Consider the following 22,676-nt stretch of genomic DNA (forward strand, 5'->3'; position numbering starts at 1 on the left):
ATGAAACTTTAATTAGCTAATATCATTAAAATCTAATTAATATTTCAAAAGCAAAAATTTTGCAGTACACAGCTGAATTTCTGTATAGAACCACACCTAATGAATATTTAAATTATAAATATCATACAAATACTCAAGAATTTATTTTTGTCAGGTGCGGGTTCGAACCCACGCTCCCAATCGGGAACCAGAGCTTAAACATGGCGCCTTAGACCGCTCGGCCAACCTGACCACGAAACAAAACATTTTTTAAAACTGTAATTACCTGAAAATTACAAAACAAATTACAAATTTCAAATACAAAAATTTTGCAATATAAGCTGAATTTCCCTATGAAACTATAATTAGCTGATAATTACAAAAATAATTTAATATTTCAAATCGTATAGAACCACAGTTTAATGAAATTTAAATTAATAATATCATACATTTACTTAAAAATTTAAATTTGTAGATGTGGGGTTTGAACCCACGCTCCCAATCGGGAACCAAAGCATAAATGTGGCGACTTAGACCGCTGGTCAACTAACAACGTACGAAACAATTTTCAATCATTAATTACTGATAATACAAAACAAATTACAAATTTCAAATACAAAAATTTTGCGATATACAGCTAAATTTCCCTATGGAACTATAATTAGCTGGTAATTACAAAACAAATTATATAATATTTCAAAAGCAAAAATTTTGCAGTATACAGCAGAATTTCTGTATAGAACCACCGTTTAACGAATATCTCAAAAGCAAAGTTTCGTAAATATCCTGCATAATTTCTATATAGAACCAATTAAATACAAAAACTAATTAAATATTCAAATTTACAAAACGAATACCGTTTAACAAATATCTCAAAAGCAAAGCTTCATGCATATCCTGCATAATTTCTATATAGAAACCATTTAATTACAAAACTAATTAAATATTTCAAATTTACAAAACGAATACCGTTTAAAATATCTCAAAAGCAAAGCTTCATGCAATATTCTGCCTAATTTCTATATAGAACCAATTAATTACAAAACTAATTATATTTCAAAAGCAAAATTTTTCAGTATACAGCTGAATTTCTGTATATAACCACCGTTTAATGATCTTAAACAAAATCTAATTAATTGCTTCATGCAATATCCTGCATAATTTCTATATAGAACCAATTTAATTACAAAACTAATTAAATATTTCAAAAGCAAAAATTTGCAGTATACAGCTGAATTTCTGTATAGAACCACCGTTTAATAATATTAAACAAATCAAATTAATAATATATTTATACATGTAATTAAAAATACAAATTTGTCAGGTGTAGGGTTCGAACTGGCGCCCTTAGACCGCTCGGCCAACTGACCACGTTCGAAACATTTTTAAACTAGAATTACCTGATAATTAAAAATCACAAATACAAAAATTGGAATGAAACTTTAATTAGCTGATAATTACAAATCTAATTTAATATTTCAAAAGCAAAAATTTTGCAGTACACAGCTGAATTTCTGTATAGAACCACAGTTTAACGAATATTTAAATTAATAACATCATACAATTACTCAAAAATTTGTTTTTGTCAGGTGTGGGGTTCGAACCCACGCTCCCAATCGGGAACTAGAGCTTAAATCTGGCGCCTTAGACCGCTCGGCCAACCTGACCACGAAAAAAAAACATTTTTTTCAAACTGTAATTACCTGAAAATTACAAAACAAATTACAAATTTCAAATACAAAAATTTTGCAATATACAGCTGAATTTCCCTATGGAACTATAATTAGCTGATAATTACAAAACTAATTAAATATTTCAAAAGCAAAATTTTGCAGTATACAGCAGAATTTCTGTATAGAACCACCGTTTAACGAATATCTCAAAAGCAAAGCTTCCTGCAATATCCTGCATAATTTCTATATAGAACTATTTTAATTACAAAACTAATTAAATATTTCAAAATTACAAATCTAATTAAATATTTCAAAAGTAAAAATTTTGCAGTATACAGCTGAATTTCTCTATAGATCCACCGTTTAATGAAATTATACAAATCAAATAATAATATTTTTATACATGTAATTAAAAATACAAACTTGTCAGATGTGGGGTTTGAACCCACGTTCTCAATCGGGAACCAGAGCTTAAATGTGGCGACTTAGATCGCTCAGCCGACCTGACTACGTATTTTCAAACAATAATTTGCTGATAATTAGAAAGTACAAATTAAAATTTTCAAATGCAAAACTTTAGCAATATATGGCAGAATTTCTGTAAGGAACCACAGTTTAATGAATATTTAAATTAATAATCTTATACATTTAACTAAAGTTTTATTTTTGTCAGGTGCGGGGTTCTAACCCACGCTCCCAATCGGGAACCAGAGCTTAAATCTTGCGCCTTAGACCGCTCGGCCAACCTGACCACGTTCGAAACATTTTTTCAAACTAGAATTAGCTAATAATTACAAAACAAATTACAAATCACAAATACAAAAATTGGAATGGAACTTTATTTAGCTGATAATTATAAAACTACTTTAATATTTCAAAAGCAAAAATTTTGCATTGAACAGCTGAATTTCTGTATAGAACCACCGTTTAATGAAATGAAACAAACCAAATTAATAATATTTTTATACATTTAATTAAAACTACAAATTTGTCAGGTGTGGGGTTTGAACCCACGCTCCCAATCGGGAACCAGAGCTTAAATCTGGCGCCTTAGACCGCTTGGCCAACTGACCACGTGCAAAACATTTTTTCAATTAAATTACCTGAAAATTAAAAAACAAATTACAAATTTCAAATACAAAAATTTGCAATGTACAGCTGAATTGCCCTATGGAACTATAATTAGCTGATAATTACAAAACTAATTAAATAATTCAAAAGCAAAAATTTTGCAGTATACAGCAGAATTTCTGTATTGAACCACCGTTTAATGAAATTAAACAAATCAAATTAATAATATTGTTATACATGTAATTAAAAATACAAATTTGTCAGGTATGGGGTTTGAACCCACGCTCCCAATCGGAAACAGAGCTTAAATCGGGCGCCATAGATTTCTCGCTAACCAGATCATTTTCCAAATTATAATTAGCTGATAACTACATACTAAATGTTTCAAGTGCAATAATTTTGCAGTATACAGTTGCATTTCTGTATAGAACTACCGTCTAATTAAATTAAACATATCAAATTAATAATATGCTTATAAGTGTAATTAAGCATTCAAATTTGTCGCTCGGCCAACCTGACTTTGTAAATGCAACAGTTCTCTTTATCTAACTGTAGTGAACTTATAATTACAGAACAAAATATATCAAAAGCAAAGCTTCATGCAATCTCATTCATAATTTCTATATAGAACCACCGTTGCATAAATATTTAAATTAATAATATTATACATACAATCAAAAATGTATTTTTGTCAGGTTTTTGTTTGAAACCACGCTCCCAATCGCAAACCAGAGCTCAAACCTGGCGCCATAGACTGCTTGGCCAACAATTAATAAAGATAAAGCATTATACATGTATAATTCAACAATATAATACAATGAATTTCTGTCAGGTGTGGGGTTCGAACCCACGCTCCCAATCGGGAACCAGAGCTTAAATCTGGCGCCTTAGTCCGCTCGGCCAACCTGACCACGTACAAAACATTTTTTCAAACAATAATTACCTGAAAATTACAAAACAAATTAAAAAAGTTCAAATACACAAATTTTGCAGTATACAGCAGAATTTCTGTATAGAACCACCGTTTAACGAATATCTCAAAAGCAAAGCTTCCTGCAATATCCTGCATAATTTCTATATAGAACCAATTTAATTACAAAACTAATTAAATATCTAAAAATTATATAACTAATTAAATATTTCAAAAGTAAAAATGTTGCAGTATACAGCTGAATTTTTGTATAGAACCACCGTTAAAATGAAATTAAACAAATCAAATTAATAATATTTTTATACATGTAATTAAAAATGCAAATTTGTCAGGTGTGGCGTTTGAACCATGCTCCCAATCGGTAACTAGGCGCCATAGACCGCTTGGCCAACAATTCATAAAGATATAGCATTACACATGTACAATACAACAACATGCTCTCAATCGGGAACCAGAGCTTAAATGTGGCGACTTAGACCGCTCAGCCAACCTGACCACGTATTTCCAAACTATAATTTGCTGATAATTAGAAAGCACAAATTAAAATTTTCAAATGCAAAACTTTTGCAATATACGGCAGAATTTCTGTATGGAACCACCGTTTAATGAAATTAAACAAACAAAATTAATAATATTTTCATACATGTAATTAAAAATATAAATTTGTCACGTGTGGGGCTTGAACCCAAGCTCCCAATCGGAAACCAGAGCTTAAGCCAGGCGCCATATATCGCTTGGCCAACATTTAATAAAGATATAGCATTAAACATGTATAATACAACAATATAATATAACGAATCTATGTCAGGCGTGGGGTTCAATCCACGCTCCCAATCGGGCACCCGAGCTTAAATGTGGCGACTTAGACCGCTCGGCCAATAAACATCTGAATTTCTGTATAGAACCACAGTTTAATTAATATTTAAATTCATATCATTATACATTTAATTAAAAATTTATTTATAGACTTTAAATCTGACGCCTTAGACCGCTTGCCCAACCTGATCACCAACAAGAACTTTTTCAAACTATAATTAACTGATAATTACAAAACAAATTAAATATTTCAAACGCAAAACTTCTGCAGTATACAGCTGAATTTCTGTATAGAACCACCGTTTAATGAAATTAAACAAATCAAATTAATAATATTTTTATACATGTAATTAAAAATACAAATTTGTCAGGTGTGGGGTTCGAACAGGCGCCTTAGACCGCTCGGACAACCTTACCACGTACCTCACCTTTTTTCAAACTATAATTTGCTGATAATTAGAAAGTACAAATTAAAATTTCAAATACAAAACTTTTGCAATATACAGCAGAATTTCTATATAGAACCACAGTTTAATGAATATTTAAATTAATAATATTATACATTTAATTAAAAATTTATTTTTGTCAGGTGTGGGGTTCGAACCCACGCTCCCAATCGGGAACCAGAGCTTAAATCTGGCGCCTTAGACCGCTCGGCCAACCTGACCATGAAACAAAACATTTTTTCAAACTGTAATTACCTGAAAATTAGAAAACAAATTACAAATTTCAAATACAAAAATTTTGCAACATACAGCTGAATTTCCCTATGGAACTATAATTAGCTAATAATTACAAAACTAATTAAATATTTCAAAAGTAAAAATTGCAGTATACAGCAGAATTTCTGTATAGAACCACCGTTTAACGAATATCTCAAAAGCAAAGCTTCCTGCAATATCCTGCATAATTTCTATATAGAACTAATTTAATTACAAAACTAATTAAATATTTCAAAATTACAAATCTAATTAAATATTTCAAAAGTAAAAATTTTGCAGTATACAGCTGAATTTCTCTAAAGATCCACCGTTTAATGAAATTAAACAAATCAAATTAATAATATTTTTATACATGTAATTAAAAATACAAACTTGTCAGATGTGGGGTTTGAACCCACGTTCTCAACCGGGAACCAGAGCTAGAACACAATTTAATTACAAAACTAATTAAATATTTCAAATTTACAAAACGAATACCGTTTAACAAATATCTCAAAAGCAAAGCTTCATGCAATATTCTGCATAATTTCTATATAGAACCAATTTAATTACAAAACTAATTAAATATTTCAAAAGCAAAAATTTTGCAGTATACAGCTGAATTTCTGTATATAACCACCGTTTAATGATATTAAACAAATCTAATTAATTGCTTCATGCAATATCCTGCATAATTTCTATATAGAACCAATTTAATTACAAAACTAATTAAATATTTCAAAAGCAAAAATTTTGCAGTATACAGCTGAATTTCTGTATAGAACCACCGTTTAATAATATTCAACAAATCAAATTAATAATATATTTATACATGTAATTAAAATACAAATTTGTCAGGTGTAGGGTTCGAACTGGCGCCTTAGACCGCTCGGCCAACCTGACCACGTTCGAAACATTTTTTTAAACTAGAATTACCTGATAATTAAAAATCACAAATACAAAAATTGGAATGAAACTTTAATTAGCTGATAATTACAAATCTAATTTAATATTTCAAAAGCAAAAATTTTGCAGTACACAGCTGAATTTCTGTATAGAACCACAGTTTAACGAATATTTAAATTAATAACATCATACAATTACTCAAAAATTTGTTTTTGTCAGGTGTGGGGTTCGAACCCACGCTCCCAATCGGGAACTAGAGCTTAAATCTGGCGCCTTAGACCGCTCGGCCAACCTGACCACGAAAAAAAAACATTTTTTCAAACTGTATTACCTGAAAATTACAAAACAAATTACAAATTTCAAATACAAAAATTTTGCAATATACAGCTGAATTTCCCTATGGAACTATAATTAGCTGATAATTACAAAACTAATTAAATATTTCAAAAGCAAAAATTTTGCAGTATACAGCAGAATTTCTGTATAGAACCACCGTTTAACGAATATCTCAAAAGCAAAGCTTCCTGCAATATCCTGCATAATTTCTATATAGAACTATTTTAATTACAAAACTAATTAAATATTTCAAAATTACACAATCTAATTAAATATTTCAAAAGTAAAAATTTTGCAGTATACAGCTGAATTTCTCTATAGATCCACCGTTTAATGAAATTATACAAATCAAATTAATAATATTTTTATACATGTAATTAAAAATACAAACTTGTCAGATGTGGGGTTTGAACCCACGTTCTCAATCGGGAACCAGAGCTTAAATGTGGCGACTTAGATCGCTCAGCCGACCTGACTACGTATTTTCAAACAATAATTTGCTGATAATTAGAAAGTACAAATTAAAATTTTCAAATGCAAAACTTTAGCAATATATGGCAGAATTTCTGTAAGGAACCACAGTTTAATGAATATTTAAATTAATAATCTTATACATTTAACTAAAGTTTTATTTTTGTCAGGTGCGGGGTTCTAACCCACGCTCCCAATCGGGAACCAGAGCTTAAATCTTGCGCCTTAGACCGCTCGGCCAACCTGACCACGTTCGAAACATTTTTTCAAACTAGAATTAGCTAATAATTACAAAACAAATTACAAATCACAAATACAAAAATTGGAATGGAACTTTATTTAGCTGATAATTATAAAACTACTTTAATATTTCAAAAGCAAAAATTTTGCATTGAACAGCTGAATTTCTGTATAGAACCACCGTTTAATGAAATGAAACAAACCAAATTAATAATATTTTTATACATTTAATTAAAACTACAAATTTGTCAGGTGTGGGGTTTGAACCCACGCTCCCAATCGGGAACCAGAGCTTAAATCTGGCGCCTTAGACCGCTTGGCCAACCTGACCACGTGCAAAACATTTTTTCAATTAAATTACCTGAAAATTAAAAAACAAATTACAAATTTCAAATACAAAAATTTGCAATGTACAGCTGAATTGCCCTATGGAACTATAATTAGCTGATAATTACAAAACTAATTAAATAATTCAAAAGCAAAAATTTTGCAGTATACAGCAGAATTTCTGTATTGAACCACCGTTTAATGAAATTAAACAAATCAAATTAATAATATTGTTATACATGTAATTAAAAATACAAATTTGTCAGGTATGGGGTTTGAACCCACGCTCCCAATCGGAAACAGAGCTTAAATCGGGCGCCATAGATTTCTCGCTAACCAGATCATTTTCCAAATTATAATTAGCTGATAACTACATACTAAATGTTTCAAGTGCAATAATTTTGCAGTATACAGTTGCATTTCTGTATAGAACTACCGTCTAATTAAATTAAACATATCAAATTAATAATATGCTTATAAGTGTAATTAAGCATTCAAATTTGTCGCTCGGCCAACCTGACTTTGTAAATGCAACAGTTCTCTTTATCTAACTGTAGTGAACTTATAATTACAGAACAAAATATATCAAAAGCAAAGCTTCATGCAATCTCATTCATAATTTCTACATAGAACCACCGTTGCATAAATATTTAAATTAATAATATTATACATACAATCAAAAATGTATTTTTGTCAGGTTTTTGTTTGAAACCACGCTCCCAATCGCAAACCAGAGCTCAAACCTGGCGCCATAGACTGCTTGGCCAACAATTAATAAAGATAAAGCATTATACATGTATAATTCAACAATATAATACAATGAATTTCTGTCAGGTGTGGGGTTCGAACCCACGCTCCCAATCGGGAACCAGAGCTTAAATCTGGCGCCTTAGTCCGCTCGGCCAACCTGACCACGTACAAAACATTTTTTCAAACAATAATTACCTGAAAATTACAAAACAAATTAAAAAAGTTCAAATACACAAATTTTGCAGTATACAGCAGAATTTCTGTATAGAACCACCGTTTAACGAATATCTCAAAAGCAAAGCTTCCTGCAATATCCTGCATAATTTCTATATAGAACCAATTTAATTACAAAACTAATTAAATATCTAAAAATTATATAACTAATTAAATATTTCAAAAGTAAAAATGTTGCAGTATACAGCTGAATTTTTGTATAGAACCACCGTTAAAATGAAATTAAACAAATCAAATTAATAATATTTTTATACATGTAATTAAAAATGCAAATTTGTCAGGTGTGGCGTTTGAACCCATGCTCCCAATCGGTAACTAGGCGCCATAGACCGCTTGGCCAACAATTCATAAAGATATAGCATTACACATGTACAATACAACAACATGCTCTCAATCGGGAACCAGAGCTTAAATGTGGCGACTTAGACCGCTCAGCCAACCTGACCACGTATTTCCAAACTATAATTTGCTGATAATTAGAAAGCACAAATTAAAATTTTCAAATGCAAAACTTTTGCAATATACGGCAGAATTTCTGTATGGAACCACCGTTTAATGAAATTAAACAAACAAAATTAATAATATTTTCATACATGTAATTAAAAATATAAATTTGTCACGTGTGGGGCTTGAACCCAAGCTCCCAATCGGAAACCAGAGCTTAAGCCAGGCGCCATATATCGCTTGGCCAACATTTAATAAAGATATAGCATTAAACATGTATAATACAACAATATAATATAACGAATCTATGTCAGGCGTGGGGTTCAATCCACGCTCCCAATCGGGCACCCGAGCTTAAATGTGGCGACTTAGACCGCTCGGCCAATAAACATCTGAATTTCTGTATAGAACCACAGTTTAATTAATATTTAAATTCATATCATTATACATTTAATTAAAAATTTATTTATAGACTTTAAATCTGACGCCTTAGACCGCTTGCCCAACCTGATCACCAACAAGAACTTTTTCAAACTATAATTAACTGATAATTACAAAACAAATTAAATATTTCAAACGCAAAACTTCTGCAGTATACAGCTGAATTTCTGTATAGAACCACCGTTTAATGAAATTAAACAAATCAAATTAATAATATTTTTATACATGTAATTAAAAATACAAATTTGTCAGGTGTGGGGTTCGAACAGGCGCCTTAGACCGCTCGGACAACCTTACCACGTACCACACCTTTTTTCAAACTATAATTTGCTGATAATTAGAAAGTACAAATTAAAATTTCAAATACAAAACTTTTGCAATATACAGCAGAATTTCTATATAGAACCACAGTTTAATGAATATTTAAATTAATAATATTATACATTTAATTAAAAATTTATTTTTGTCAGGTGTGGGGTTCGAACCCACGCTCCCAATCGGGAACCAGAGCTTAAATCTGGCGCCTTAGACCGCTCGGCCAACCTGACCACGAAACAAAACATTTTTTCAAACTGTAATTACCTGAAAATTAGAAAACAAATTACAAATTTCAAATACAAAAATTTTGCAACATACAGCTGAATTTCCCTATGGAACTATAATTAGCTAATAATTACAAAACTAATTAAATATTTCAAAAGTAAAAATTGCAGTATACAGCAGAATTTCTGTATAGAACCACCGTTTAACGAATATCTCAAAAGCAAAGCTTCCTGCAATATCCTGCATAATTTCTATATAGAACTAATTTAATTACAAAACTAATTAAATATTTCAAAATTACAAATCTAATTAAATATTTCAAAAGTAAAAATTTTGCAGTATACAGCTGAATTTCTCTAAAGATCCACCGTTTAATGAAATTAAACAAATCAAATTAATAATATTTTTATACATGTAATTAAAAATACAAACTTGTCAGATGTGGGGTTTGAACCCACGTTCTCAACCGGGAACCAGAGCTTAAATGTGGCGACTTAGATCGCTCAGCCAACCTGACCACGTATTTTCATACTATAATTTGCTGATAATTAGAAAGTACAAATTAAAATTTTCAAATGCAAAACTTTTGCAATATACGGCAGAATTTCTGTAAGGAACCACAGTTTAATGAATATTTAAATTAATAATATTATACATTTAACTAAAGTTTTATTTTTATCAGGTGTGGTTCGAACCCACGCTCCCAATCGGGAACCAGAGCTTAAATCTTGCGCCTCAGACCGCTCGGCCAACCTGACCACGTGAAAACATTTTTTCAATTGAATTACCTGAAAATTACAAAACAAATTACAAATTTCAAATACAAAACTTTTGCAATATACAGCTAAATTTCCCTATGGAACTATAATTAGCTGATAATTACAAAACTAATTAAATAATTCAAAAGCAAAAATTTTGCAGTATACAGCAGAATTTCTGTATTGAACCACCGTTTAATGAAATTAAACAAATCAAATTAATAATATTGTTATACATGTAATTAAAAATACAAATTTGTCAGGTATGGGGTTTAAACCCACGCTCCCAATCGGAAACCAGAGATTAAATCTGGCGCCATAGATTTCTCGCTAACCTGACCACCTACCAGATCATTTTCCAAATTATAATTAGCTGATAACTACATACTAAATATTTCAAGTGCAATAATTTTGCAGTATACAGTTGCATTTCTGTATAGAACCACCGTCTAATTAAATTAAACATATCAAATTAATAATATGCTTATAAGTGTAATTAAGCATTCAAATTTGTCGCTGGGCCAACCTGACTTCGTAAATGCAACAATTCTCTTTATCTAACTGTAGTGACAGTATTCGTTCAGACGTTGAGCTGTTAACATCGGTGAATAAATAATAACCTTTCCATAAATATCAAAAAGTACTAATATTTTTTCTACCTGTCCAGTGACCCGTGTTAGTGACTGCATTGTGTACAAATAGATACCGTTAAACACGTGTCCCCTTGCCGGGGGCACGCAGTGTCGTATAAACATTGTGTATTTTATATTAATATAAGTGGTAATTAAGTAAATTAACCGCATTTTTGTTGTGCTAATTAAATCAATGTCTTTATGGAGTCCGATACTGGACAATTAAAGGGCCGTCCGCCCGATAAAAATCCTCCTACATGTTCGGAAATTGGCGTGACTGTTCCAAATGCAATGAATGTGTACTATGTCGGAAATGAAAATAATACAGATTTACGTAATTCTAATAATGAGGAGATCATAATAAGAAGGGAACATAATCCAATGCAAATTAATAGTGCTGAAACGGTGATTGAAGAGTCAATTCGAATTGAAGAGTCGATTAATATGGATAATGTGTGTGACAAAAGCAATGAAGCACAAAATATTGAAATGATAGAGCAAGTACCTAGTGATGAGAATTCTAATCGAAATAACGTTGATAAAATACATTTACCGAATCGTTTTGATATGTGTGATACTGGACCTTTTTACATTTACGTAGAATCTTTAAGTAAAAACATTGGACGTTTACACCCTATGGCTCTCGGAAAATTACTACACAGATCACGATCGATTCTGAAAGAAGATTTGCTGGAGATTATCGTGATTGGTAACAATAAAGTCAAACTAGTTCTTAGGAATGGTAAAACAGCAAACAGCCTTCTTGACGATAATTTTTTTAATGCTAATAATTTGAAAGCTTACATTCCCAAATACCTATTAATTAGGGAAGGTATAATCTTTGATGTAGACATTAATCTCACGGCAGAAGAAATATTAGAAGAGATAGAATCAGTCATTCCAGTAATAGACGTAAAGTGTTTTATACCAAAAAACATCAACAAACGCAGAATCAACTCGCAATGCGTGAAATTATCTTTCAGAGGTTCAATTCTGCCGGATAAGGTAGGTATACATTCTGTAAAATGCCCAGTCAGCCCATATATTAAGAAGATCACCCAATGCCACAAATGTTGGCGTATTGGCCACGTTCGGGAAAAATGCCGGAACGACCTAAGGTGTCCCAAATGTGCAGGTCCTCATATTAAAGACGTATGTTTAGAAGATACCAACTATCTATGCTGCCTGTGCAAAGATAACCACGAGGCTTATAATAAAGATTGCAGGATCTATAAAAGATATAAAAATATTAATGAATTAATGGCAACACAGAATTTATCTTTCTACGAAGCAAAAAAAATCTTTGATAACGATAAATACTCGAGAACAGTTAGAGTTAACCTTAGCAGCTTGAATAAAGATAAAGATTTCCCTCCTATGAAAATCAAGAACTCTAACCAGAGTGGGGCTTTAACAAACAATAAATTCATGGTTCTATCGGACCAGGAAGAGGAGGAAGACCAATGATATGTTGCAAACTTCCAGACATTTAATAAACCTAAAAGGATTCATGTTCCACCCTCAACCAAGAGAGAAAAGAATGGGGCTGTAATCGGACATAGCATAAAACCTGTTTATAAAGAAAATATGGCTGACAAGGGAAACTTTATAAACCCTAGAAAAAGAGTGAAAAACAAATCAGATTCTGATTCTGAAAATGAAGTAAAATCTAATAGGAAAAGTGAAGATCCTAACACATCAGGAGGCCTATATCATTTCATTAGGCTGCTAAAGGACGTCTATAATCCAAATGATCCCGTATTAAAAAATTTGTTAAGTGATGTTTTTCTCAAAATGGTAAAAATTAAACACAAAATAGATCCTGCAAGTTTAAAAAAGAAAAAATCTAATAAGGATTTACCTGTGAGTTCAGAAAAATAAATCAATCAGTACTCCTTTCATTATGAAACAAATAAACATTTTACAATATAACTGTAGATCAATGTTAGCAAACAAGAGTAGTATAGAACATTATATGTGGTCTCATAAAATTCATGTGGCAGGTCTGTCCGAAACCTGGCTTAAAGAAGGTCACAAATATTTTGTCAAAGGTTATCGGATTTTCCGAGAAGACAGATTTGACGGTTATGGCGGTACTGCCATTCTAGTCAAAGACAACATATTATGCGAGAAAATTAACCACCCATTTCAGTGCCATCTTATCCAAATGTGTGCAGTGATTTTAAAATTAGAAAACCCGGTATGTATTATTTCAATCTATTGTGCGCCGAACTCTAAGGAATATTTCAAGAACATTAAAGATTTAATTGAAACTATTTCCATGCCAATACTCATAATAGGGGATTTTAACTGCAAAAATTTAGCTTGGGGTAGTGCCTCCATTGACAGAGGAGGCGAGATTCTATACAACATAATTGAAGACCTAAACCTCACCATAATGAATGATGGAAGACCAACCACTATCAGCACGGCAAGTAGGAAAGGTACGCCAATAGATCTTACTTTTTGTTCCAATAATCTATATGACAAAATCCAGTGGGACATTTATGCGGGCAGCTTAGGATCTGACCATTTGCCGATTAACATTACATTAAAAACTAACTTTGATGTAAAAGATTATATATATCCCTCCAGAAAATGGAATACCAAAGAGGCCAATTGGAAGAATTACGCATGGGAAATAGAAGATAAGTTGAAAAAAGTGGTACTCCATGAGGATCATAAGTCAAAATATGATGCCATTATCGAGATCATAAACGAAGCAGCTGGTAAACACTTCAAGGAACGTAAAACAGTGGCAATTAAGCAATTTAAACCCGCTATCTGGTGGGACGAAGAATGTGAAAACCAGATCAGGCAAAGAAAAATAGCGTACAAAAAGATGGTAGACGAGTTTACTTACAACAATTTTATTGAGTATCAAAAAATAAACGCTATTACAAAAAAAATTCTCAAATCCAAAAAGAGAAAAAAGTGGATGGATTTTACAAACTCACTCAATAGTAATGTTAATACATCAAAGCTTTGGAATATAGTGAAAATTTTTAACAACAAAAATAATAGAAACTCATCTAAGCCTCCAGTCGCTAGCTCATTCTTCGAAGACATGCTAAAAATGTTCGTTCCAGACTTGGTCTCCAATGAAATCAATCTGAATTTTGCAAATAATCTCGGAAGAGATCCCGATGACTTAATTTCCCCTATCAGACTATATGAATTTGATAATATATTAAAAAATAAAAAAGACAGCGTGCCAGGAATGGATAATATCTCATACATTATGTTAAAGAAGAGCCCCATAGCATTAAAATGTCTAATCATAGAGGTATTTAATTCAATTCTTTCTACATGCTGGATTCCAGAGGATTGGAAAAAAATTATAATTATTCCCATCTTGAAACCGAATAAAGACCCTTTGAAGATAGAATCCTATCGACCAATTTCATTATTATCTTGTTTGAATAAGACATTTGAAGCCATCATCAAGAATAGATTGGAGTGGTATATAGAAAACAAGTCTCTCTTCAATCAAAACCAATTTGGATTTAGACGAGGTCAAGGCACAAGTGATCTGTTAAGTACCTTATCTAATGACATTCATATATCTAATTCGAATAACGGATACCTCCTATTGTTAGCGACGGATATACATAAGGCTTACGATAATGTTGATCATGGCATTTTACTGAACAAACTTAAGAAATTGAACATTCCCTCTAATATTATGAAAGTGATAATTCTTCTACTAACCAATAGGTTGCTATATGTAAAAAATAAAAATAAATTAACAGGTCCCAGAGTAGCTCTTACAGGCTTACCACAAGGTTCTATATTGAGTCCGTTATTATTTAATATTTATATGTCGGACTTTACTGAAGTTACCCAAGACGATGTTAAGAAACTACAATATGCTGATGATTTATTTTTGTACATTTCTTGCAACACACTTGAGGAATGCATTCACAAAATGAAGTCGTCGATCACAGGTGTCTCAGAATGGATGAGGTCCAACCACCTGAACCTTTCCTTGGTCAAAACAAAGGGTATCCTGTTCACCAGGCATAGAAAATTCCTTTACCCTCAAGAAATCAATATGGGGAATTGGATCTGTAAAATATACGATATTGTGAAAATTTTAGGGGTTACCTTTGATAAAAAGATGACCTTCCGGGTGCACGTTGAAGAGGTGATCAAAAAATGTGAAACAGGTAAGAATATCATTAGAAGATTGGTTGGAACTGACTGGGGAGCCCACCCAAGTTCATGTTTAGCTATCTACAAATCCATAATTAGATCACATATTGATTATGGATACTTCATTTACGGAGGAATCTCAACCAATACACAAGGATTACTAGATAAAGCTCAACTTTCGGCTTTAAGACTGTGTTTGGAGCTATGAGGTCAACGCCTCGCATTGCCATTTTAGCGGAAGCCGGGGAAGCCCCATTAAACATTAGGAAACGAATACTAACTAATAGATTTCTAATTAAAAAATTCAACTCGGATTCTGAACGAATCCCGAAACAATTGGAACATTTAGCTGTTTTACATTTTAGGGTAAACTATTGGAAAAATAGACCGACACCTCCATTAATAACTGGATTTTATAATTTGAAACCTCTAGAAGATCGAATAATTACAAATAATAAACTACCGTATCATAGTCATTCTTGGAATTACTCATTTCCCAAGAAATATATAGTCTTGAATGATTTCAATTATATGACTCATCATTCCAATAAAAGTATAATAAACAGGGAGTTTGAGAATTGGTTAGACACGAAATGGAAAGATTTCACTGTTATCTACACTGACGGTTCCAAGTTAGAAAATAAAGTGGGGTGTGCTGTCTATGTACCTAATAGAGAGAAAAATTTACAATTTAAATTACCGGATTTTGCCTCAGTCTTTTCGGCAGAACTTACAGGTATCAATGCTGCTTTAGACTTTGTTATACAAGAAAAGATTCCAAAAACCTTAATCCTAACAGATAGTAAATCCGCACTTCTGGCTCTAAACCATCCTAAAGAAAATTGCAATGATTTAATTTTTGACACCATCCATAAAATAGAAAGCGTCTTAGAAAATAAAAACACGATTAAATTAGTATGGATAAAAGGGCATTCCAATATTCATGGAAACGAATATGTGGATGGTCTTGCAAAAGAAGCCTGTTTATCAAATTTTCCTTCAAGAAAGGCTCCAGCGTCTGACTTAAAAAGCTGGGTAAGGAAACAAGGATTAAGGTTATGGCAAAACGAATATGATATGGAAGGCAGAAAAGGAACTTTATTTAAATTTTGCAAACCAAAAGTGTCTTTTAGTACATGGTTTGCCAAATCTAGGTTGAACAGAGACGAAATAACCGTTATCAATCGTATTAGATCGGCCCACACATTCTGCAAATCTCATCTTTTTAGAATTGGCATGGCAGAAGATCCCTTCTGTTCTTGCGGATTGGAAATTCACAATCTTGACCACATGTTTTGGAAGTGCAAGCTCTATGCTAATCAAAGAACATTCTTACTACAAGAACTGAATAAATATAACTTCATTTTTCCTATTAACACTACAATAGCCTTTTCTACTAATGATGAAAATATATATAAAATTTTTCTGTTTTTCTTAAAAAAATGTAACATTAAAATATAGTTCTAAAAATAAAGTATTAGTTATTAAGGTTTTAAGAATTAAGTCGCAATATTATGTTGTAAATAATTTGTAAAATATGTATTTTTCTGGTATTTGTAATTTTGTAACATATTATTTATGTATTAAAAGGCTAAATGACCACACGGTCAAATGCCATAAATAAATAAAAAAAAAACTGTAGTGAACTTATAATTACAGAAAAAAATATATCAAAAGCAAAGCTTCATGCAATCTCATTCATAATTTCTATATAGAACCACCGTTGCATAAATATTTAAATTAATAATATTATACATACAATTAAAAATGTATTTTTGTCAGGTGTGGGTTTGAAACCACGCTCCCAATCGCAAACCAGAGCTCAAACCTGGCGCCATAGAGCGCTCGGCCAACAATTAATAAAGATAAAGCATTATACAGTATAATTCAACAATATAATACAACGAATTTCTGTCAGGTGTGAGGTTCGAACCCACGCTCCCAATCGGGAACCAGAGCTTAAATGTGGCGCCTTAGACCGCTCGGCCAACCTGACCACGTTCGAAACATTTTTTTAAACTAGAATTAGCTGATAATTAAAAATCACAAATACAAAAATTGGAATGAAACTTTAATTAGCTGATAGTTACAAATTTAATTTAATATTTCAAAAGCAAAAATTTTGCAGTGCACAGCTGAATTTCTGTATAGAACCACAGTTTAATGAATATTTAAATTAATAATATCATACAATTACTCAAAAATTTATTTTTGTCAGGTGTGGGTTTCGAACCCACGCTCCCAATCGGGAACCAGAGCTTAAATCTGGCGCCTTAGACCACTCGGCCAACCTGACCACGAAACAAAACATTTTTTCAAACTGTAATTACCTGAAAATTACAAAACAAATTACAAATTTCAAATACAAAAATTTTGCAATATACAGCTGAATTTCCCTATGGAACTATAATTAGCTGATAATTACAAAAATAATTTAATATTTCAAAAGCAAAAATTTTGCAGTACACAGCTGAATTTCTGTACAGAACCACAGTTTAATGAATATTTAAATTAATAATATTATACATTCAATTAAAAACTTATTTTTGTCAGGTGTGGGGTTCGAACCCACGCTCCCAATCGGGAACAAGAGCTCAAATCTGGCGCCTTAGACAGCTCGGCCTACCTGACCACGTATGACACATTTTTTCACTCTGTAGTTACCTGATAATTATAAAACAAATTACAAATTTCAAATACAAAAATTTTGCAATATACAGCTGAATTTTCCTATGTAACTATAATTAGCTGATAATTACAAAACTAATTAAATATTTTAAAAGCAAAAATTTTGCAGTGTACAGCAGAATTTCTGTATAGAACGACCGTTTAACGAATATCTCAAAAGCAATGCTTCATGCAATATCATGCATAAATTATATATAGAACCACTGTTTAAAGAATTTCAATTGATAATATTAGGCGTACATTCAGAAATTTATTTTTGTCAGGTGTGGGGGTCAAAAACACGCTCCCGATGGGAAACCAGAGCTTAAATCTGGCGCCTCAGACCGCTCGGCCAACCTGACCAGTTTCGAAATATTTTTTCAAACTAGAATCAGCTAATAATTAAAAAACAAATTACAAATCACAAATACAAAAACTGGAATGGAACTTTAATTAGCTGATAATTACAAAACTACTTTAATATTTTAAAAGCAAAAATTTTGCAGTATACAGCTGAATTTCTGTATAGAACCACCGTTTAATGAAATTAAACAAATCAAATTAATAATATTTTTATACATGTAATTAAAAATACAAATTTGTCAGGTGTGGAGTTTGAACCCACGCTCCCAATCGGAAACCAGAGCTTGAACCAGGCGCCATTGACTGCTTGGCCAATAATTAATAAAGATATAGCATTACGCATGTATAATACAACAATATAATATAACGAATTTCTGTGAGGTGTGGGTTCGAACCCACGCTCCCAATCGGGAGTCAGAGCTTAAATGTGGCGACTTAGATCGCTCGGCCAATAAACATCTGATTTTCTCTATAGAACCACAGTTCAATGAATATTTAAATTCATATCATTATACATTTAATTAAAAATTTATTTATTGACCTAAAATCTGGCGCCTTAGACCGCTTGCCCAACCTGACCACCAAGAAGAACTTTTTCAAACTGTAAGTAGCTGATAATTACAAAACAAATTAAATATTTCAAACGTAAAACTTCTGCAGTATACAGCTGAATTTCTGTATAGAACCACCGTTTAATGAAATTAAACAAATCAAATTAATAATATTTTTATACATGTAATTAAAAATACAAATTTGTCACGTGTGGTGTTCGAATCCACGCTCCCAATCGGGAACCAGAGCTTAAATCTTGCGCCTTAGACCGCTTGGCCAACAATTAATAAAGATATAGCATCACACATGTATAATACAACCATATAAAATAACGAATTTCTGTCAGATTTGAAGTTCGAACCCACACTCCCAAACGGGAACCGAGCTTAAATCTGGCGCCTTAGATTTCTCGCCAACCTGACCACCTGCGAGATCATTTTACAAATTATAATTAGCTGATAACTACATACTAAATGTTTCAAGTGCAAAAATTTTGCAGTATACAGTTTCATTTCTGTATAGAACCACCGTTTAATTAAATTAAACATATCAAATTAATAATATGTTTATAAGTGTAATTAAGCATTCAAATTTGTCGCTCGGCCAACTTGACAATGTAAATAAAACAATTCTCTTTTTCTAACTATAGTGAACTTATAGTTACAAAACCAAATATATCAAAAGCAAAGCTTCATGCAATCTCATGCATAATTTCTATATAGAACCACCGTTTAATAAATATTTAAATTAATAATATTATACATACAATTAAAAATGTATTTTTGTCAGGTGTGGGTTTGAACCCACGCTCCCAATCGCAAACCAGAGCTCAAACCGCGCCGTAGACCGCTTGGCCAACAATTAATATAGATAAAGCATTATACATGTATAATTAAACAATATAATACAATGAATTTCTGTCAGGTGTGGAGTTTGAACCCACGCTCCCAATCGGGAACCAGAGTTTAAATGTGGCGACTCAGACCGCTCAGCCAACGTATTTTAAAACTATAATTTGCTGATAATTAGAAAGTACAAATTAAAATTTTTAAATGCAAAACTTTTGCAATATACGGCAGAACTTCTGTATGGAACCACAGTTTAATGAATATTTAAATTAATAATATTATACATTTAATTAAAATTTTATTTTTGTCAGGTGTGGGGTTCGAACCCACGCTCTCATTCGGGATCCATAGCTTAAACCTGGCGCCTAAGCCAACCTGACCAATTACCAATTTTTCCAAACAATAATTTGCTGATAATTAGAAACTATAAATTAAAATTTTGCAATATACAGCTGAATTTCTCTATAGAACCACCGCTTAATAAATATTCAAATTAATATTATTACACATTTAACTGTTACAATTATTTTTTTAACGGTAGATACCATAGTCTTCTAGATCATGCTGAAATATTACCGCCCTACGGCAACTCGTTTAGCTTCAAAAATTCGTCAAAGTTTGCAAAAATTGGTATAGTTTTTTTGGCATTTGTCAAAATTAGACCTTTCAACGCCGTTTTCTCAAAAACGCCTGAACCGATTTCAGAAGTTTAAAAGCCATATGATGTACCTCAATGAAGAGTATCGTTTGTCAGTTTTGTGCTACGATCGGCCAAGTCATTTATTTGTAATTTGGAAAAAAATTGTTGAACTTTTCGACCACATTTGAGCTCATACTACCGAATCGATTTTAAAAAATCAAAAACTGTTCGAATGATATCAGTTGTAAATGAAACTGATTATTTTTAGATGAAAAGCTATCAAGCCGTTTTCTTGTAATTAACTGTTGAAAAAAAAATGAAGACGAATTTTATGAAACTTTTTTTGGCTATATATATCATGGTCTTATAGAACTTACTACAATATTACGGCCTTACGACAAGTAGTTTAATTTTAAAAATTTATCAAAGTTTGGGAAAAAAGTAGTTTTTGTTAAAATTAAAATTAGACGTTTTACTTGGTATAACGATAGAGTACTTGGTCTTAATTAACATACTAAACCATTAAAGTCTTATGGAAACTGGTTCAATTATAAAAAAATGATTGATTTTTGAAAAATTATTTTTAGAAAATACTCCGAGTAAACGTGTTTGTTCGTTTTCAATTATGTGTAATAAATCCACTCGGAATACCTTTAATTAATTATTTACTCATGATTTAATTTATTTCTTTTTGGTTAAGTCGATTATTTACACATGTAATTTGCCCCAAGGCAAAATACCAATACCAACTAGTTTCTATATAGAACTACCGTTGAATGAATATTTAAATTATTAGAATTATATACTCGGCCAACCCGACCAAGTATGAAAACTTTTTCCAAACTATTATAAGCCGTTAATTATAAAGTTAATAAATTAAAAATTTCAAATGCAAAAATTTTGCAGCATACAGCTAAATTTCTGTATAGAACTACCGTGTAATGAAATTAGACAAATCAAATTAATAATATTTTTATACATGTAATTAAAAATACAAATTTGTCAGGTGTTCTCTATGGGACCACCGTTTAATGAATATTTACATTAATAATATTATATATGTAATTGAAAATTTATTTTTTGCATGTGTGGGGTTCGAACCCACGCTCCAAATTAGGAGTCAGAGCTTAATCCTGGCGCCATAGACCGCTTGACTTGTAGAACAACAATATAGTATAACCAAACGTTGTCAGGTGTGGGGTTCAAACCAACGCTCCCAATCGGGAACCACAGCTTAAATCTGGCGCCTTAGACCGCTCGGCCAAACTGACGACGTACAAGACATTTTTTCAAACTATAATTAGCTGATAATTACAAAACAAATTACAAATTTCGATTACAAAAATTTTGCAGTATACAGCTGAATTTCTTTATGGAACCACCGTTAAATGAATATTCAAATTAATAATATTATACATGTAATTAAAAATTCAACTTTGTCAGGTGCGGAGTTCTAACCTGACATCTACGAGAACTTTTTCCAAACTATAATTAGCTGATAATTTCAAAACAAATGAAATATTTCGAATGCAAAATTTTGCAGTATACTGCTGAATTTCTGTATAGAACCACCGTTTAACGAATATCTCAAAAGTAAAGCTTTATGCAATCTCCTGCATAAATTCTATATCGAACCACCGTTTAAATAATATTTAAATTAATAACATTTTGCACATATTTAAAAATTTATTTTTGTCAGGTGCGGGGTTCAAACCTTCGCTCTCAATCAAGAACCACAGCTTAAATCTGGCGCCTTAAACCGCTCGGAAAACCTGACCACATATGAGACCATTTTTAAAAATATAATTTGCTTATAATTAGAAAGCATAAATTAAAAAATTCAAATGAATTAATAATGGTATTTACATAAATAAAAATTTTACTTTGTCAGGTATGGGTTTCGAACCCACGCTCCCAATCGGGAACCACATCTCGGCCAACCTCATCACGCACGACCGAATTTCTCTATGGGACAACCGTTCAATGAATATTCAGATTAATAATATTATACACGTAATTAACAATTCAATTTTGTCATCTGCGGCGTTCGAACTCACGCTCGGCCAACCTGACCACGTACTGACGCGTAATATAACAAAACATTGTGAGGTGTGGGATTCAAACCCACCCACCCAATCGGGAAACAGAACTAAAATCCAGCGCCTTAGACCGCTCGGCCAACCTGAAAACGTACTAGA

At 31.7% G+C, this 22,676-nt stretch overlaps 12 non-coding genes across 12 annotated transcripts; all 12 read right to left on the reverse strand.

Annotated features, from left to right (window-relative positions):
- Positions 1 to 1,562: 1,562 nt before the first annotated feature.
- Trnal-uaa lies at positions 1,563 to 1,646 on the reverse strand. Its single transcript has one exon. It is a non-coding gene; the product is annotated as a tRNA-Leu (tRNA).
- A 673-nt stretch (positions 1,647 to 2,319) lies between these two features.
- Positions 2,320 to 2,403, reverse strand: Trnal-uaa. The gene has a single exon. It is a non-coding gene; the product is annotated as a tRNA-Leu (tRNA).
- Positions 2,404 to 2,641: 238 nt separating this feature from the next.
- On the reverse strand, positions 2,642 to 2,724 carry Trnal-uaa. The gene has a single exon. It is a non-coding gene; the product is annotated as a tRNA-Leu (tRNA).
- Positions 2,725 to 3,549: 825 nt separating this feature from the next.
- Trnal-uaa lies at positions 3,550 to 3,633 on the reverse strand. The gene has a single exon. It is a non-coding gene; the product is annotated as a tRNA-Leu (tRNA).
- Positions 3,634 to 5,053: 1,420 nt separating this feature from the next.
- On the reverse strand, positions 5,054 to 5,137 carry Trnal-uaa. Its single transcript has one exon. It is a non-coding gene; the product is annotated as a tRNA-Leu (tRNA).
- Positions 5,138 to 6,290: 1,153 nt separating this feature from the next.
- Positions 6,291 to 6,374, reverse strand: Trnal-uaa. Its single transcript has one exon. It is a non-coding gene; the product is annotated as a tRNA-Leu (tRNA).
- A 674-nt stretch (positions 6,375 to 7,048) lies between these two features.
- Trnal-uaa lies at positions 7,049 to 7,132 on the reverse strand. The gene has a single exon. It is a non-coding gene; the product is annotated as a tRNA-Leu (tRNA).
- Positions 7,133 to 7,370: 238 nt separating this feature from the next.
- Positions 7,371 to 7,454, reverse strand: Trnal-uaa. Its single transcript has one exon. It is a non-coding gene; the product is annotated as a tRNA-Leu (tRNA).
- An 825-nt stretch (positions 7,455 to 8,279) lies between these two features.
- Positions 8,280 to 8,363, reverse strand: Trnal-uaa. Its single transcript has one exon. It is a non-coding gene; the product is annotated as a tRNA-Leu (tRNA).
- Positions 8,364 to 9,784: 1,421 nt separating this feature from the next.
- Positions 9,785 to 9,868, reverse strand: Trnal-uaa. Its single transcript has one exon. It is a non-coding gene; the product is annotated as a tRNA-Leu (tRNA).
- Positions 9,869 to 17,320: 7,452 nt separating this feature from the next.
- Trnal-uaa lies at positions 17,321 to 17,404 on the reverse strand. The gene has a single exon. It is a non-coding gene; the product is annotated as a tRNA-Leu (tRNA).
- A 216-nt stretch (positions 17,405 to 17,620) lies between these two features.
- Trnal-uaa lies at positions 17,621 to 17,704 on the reverse strand. Its single transcript has one exon. It is a non-coding gene; the product is annotated as a tRNA-Leu (tRNA).
- Between the last annotated feature and the right edge of the window lie 4,972 nt (positions 17,705 to 22,676).

The sequence above is a fragment of the Ctenocephalides felis genome, unplaced genomic scaffold (genome assembly GCF_003426905.1).
Source record: "Ctenocephalides felis isolate EL2017-DRISC unplaced genomic scaffold, ASM342690v1 CF-g0.4_SCAFFOLD_03572, whole genome shotgun sequence".
Classification (NCBI taxonomy): domain Eukaryota; kingdom Metazoa; phylum Arthropoda; class Insecta; order Siphonaptera; family Pulicidae; genus Ctenocephalides; species Ctenocephalides felis.